We start from the raw sequence: 3,159 nt of genomic DNA on the forward strand, positions 1-3,159 counted from the left end.
CATCTCTTCTCCTTGCATCAACCACCCTATATCATCAAACTCACCTTTATCATCTTGCTTTCTTTTCTTCTCTACTCTACCTCTGTTTATTCAAAATCTTATTTTCTCAAAATCTCCAAATCATGTGATTTCAACTTAATGAGTGAAGGAACCATTCAATCTTTGAGTTCCAATTATTATTGAGGCTTCAAGGTAACTCTTTGACTCAATAATTAGCCATATTCCCAATTTTTGTCATCTATATATTTATGGGTATGTATAAATCCGAATTAGGGTTATTAGGGTTAGAAAATTTGGGGCTTTGTCAAGGTGAGTAAGATTATGTTAATTGACAATATTAGTAGCTCACAAATATCATTATTGTCATATTTCTAGAGTTGTAGAACTATTGGACATCATTTGGTAGCTCGTTGACGCGCTCAGAGTTGCTTCCGGTTCTTTTGAATCAAGTTGTGAGTGGATATTATATCTATAATTGTTTTTAAATATATTATTATCAATATCTATGTTGAATCATTAATTTTGGAGTTTGAAAATATTTTATTATTGTGATTTTGAATTTCTATATTTTATTATTGTGATTTCTGAATTTTTGAAAATAAATATTGATTTGTGAAACTTACAATTTTATAAAAATACACACGAGACGATATTTATATATTTTGTAAAGTATAAATATTTTCTTATTTGACTTATTTAAATTTTAATTAAATTTTAGCATGCAATCTTATATATATTAATTTGCTATGGAATTTGGTAGTATGTTACAAGTGATTTGGTTTGGATTGGTTTGGGAGACCCTGACTAGAAACCCGTAGTTAACGGCGGTTATGACGTTAACCTAGATGCATCTGGCTCAGACCTCAGCTAGCAGGGGCGTTGCTAACCTAACGTGTAGGCCACACGTTGGATCTGTTATACCGTACGGGCACACTAGAGGAAAGGGCTACCCTTAGAGATGGAGCCGCCCTAGGTGTGTAATATTTGATTTGATTTGACTTCTTGAATGAGAACTCCCATTTCAGTTCATCCGCTTAACTATTTATCTAATGTTTGTATAATTAATTAATATGAATTCCTCATCTCTGAAAAGAAATATAATTTTCAAGGTAAACTCTATATTGTCTCGTGTGGGTTATAGATGTAATGTTTGCTCACTGAGTTGCAAAACTCACCCTATTATATTCCCATGTTTTTCAGATACAGGAGTCATTCCAAGTTTTATTCCACCTGCCCCTCAGTAGATCTTAGTCATTTTGGTGAGCCCTTCTTCTTTCCAAGGGCTAAATAATTATGTAATGGAACCTTTGCTCAAAATCTAGACTATGTCAATGCTCCATATGTCACAGGCAGGATCCTCGTGTGGGTTATGTTATTTTGAATCTTGAACTGTTTAGGTAGTGATTATGATTTGGTTATGTAAGACTTAGGGTTTTAACTATATACTCTAGTTATCAACTTGATATATATATATATGATGCGCATTTTGGATATATTTGGTTGTGGATATAATTTGGAGTATGTTGTTGTTGTTGTCTTGGAAATGGAGGTTTATTATTAATACAGGGAGTTAATATTTATGTTGGTAAGGTCCTAGAAACAGAGGAGATTCTGTCCATTTTTCTGAAAATTTGGTCGTTTGGCTTGCTGAGGGACTTGTCCCTTGAGCGCCAGTCATGTCTTGGTTCGGGCCATGACAAAGTGGTATCAGAGCTTTAGGTTTTCCTGTGTAATATGGAGCAAGTGTCCTTTAGTAAGATCACAATTGTGCAAATAGAAGCCGGCCCATTTTCATAAAGTGTGATATTACTAGAGGCCTATAGGAAGTTGTCCTCAATCTTTTGGTCTCATAATTCTTTCTGTCTGTCCTATTGTCTTCGAACTCCATATATATATGTCGTTGATGATTCAATCGCTCTACTTACTCGATAGGTAGAAGATGCCACCTAAGAAAAGACGTGGTGGAACTGTTGGTGCTCCTGATACTGCTGAATCCAATAGGGCAGTTTCTCCGCCACTTGGAGCACTTCGACAAAGGCCAAGGAGCCAAAGGATAGCTGATAGGCGCGAAGGAGAGATACCCCGCGAGAGAGTTCAAGAGAACCCCGCAGTAAGAGAGGCTCAACCGGACTTAGCAGCTGAATTGAGGGGAATGAATCAAACTCTTAATGCGGTGTTACAGGTTCTAACAAATCAAAATAGGAGTGAAGCGAGACTTCCTAATGCGCCAAATCCTCAGCCTCATAGGGTTCATCAATTGTTTGGGGATCAAGAGCCGCCAATTGAAAAGTATTTGAAGTTGAATTCGTCCACTTTCAATGGAGATTCATTGGATGAAGATCCACAACAATATCTAGAGGATGCAAAGAAAGCTATTCGAGCTCTCAAGTGCACCAAAGAATGGGCTGTTGAGTTAGTATCCTACAACTTATGTGGTTCAGCAAGATATTGGTATGAGTCTCTTCTTGAGAGCAAAGAAGCAGCTAGACTTCCTCCTCCTTCCTGGGAAGAGTTTACTGAAGAGTTTCTTGCTCAATTCTATCCAGCTAACAAGCAAGCAGAAGATGCAATTGCCTTTGAAAGATTAAGGCAAGAGAATATGACAGTGACTGAGTATGCTAAGGAGTTTACTAGACTTTCTAAGAGTGCTCCGTACTTGGTGAATTCAGAAGAGATGAAAGTTCGTCGTTTCGTTCGTGGATTGGCAGAACCTATGTTCACTACTCTTATGCCCGAAGTCGGACGCATGTCTTTTAAGGATGTCCTAAACTCTGCCTATGGAATTGAAGCTGGGATAGCGGAGAGAAATGCTTTTAAGGATGTTGGTAAGAAGCCCAAGATGAAGGGACAATTTTCTGGTGGATCTAGTTTAGGAGGATTTCAGTCTCATCATGGTCAAACTAATCAGCAAGGTTATTCAGGGTATCGAGCTCGTCCTCAAGCATCTTTTGGTGGGGTTGATTCTTCTGGATCTGCTCCCATGAGTGTTTCGAATCCCAGACCTTTTGTTAAGAGCACCTCTCAATCTAGTGCACAGGGTTCAAATCAGACAAGGCCAGCTCAGCCCTATTGTCTTCAGTGTGGGAGTTACCATTCCGGTATATGTTTCAAGGCTACTGGTGCATGTTTTGGTTGTGGTCAATCTGGTCATCTTTGGAG

This window comes from Arachis duranensis, chromosome 3 (assembly GCF_000817695.3).
Source record: "Arachis duranensis cultivar V14167 chromosome 3, aradu.V14167.gnm2.J7QH, whole genome shotgun sequence".
Lineage (NCBI taxonomy): Eukaryota > Viridiplantae > Streptophyta > Magnoliopsida > Fabales > Fabaceae > Arachis > Arachis duranensis.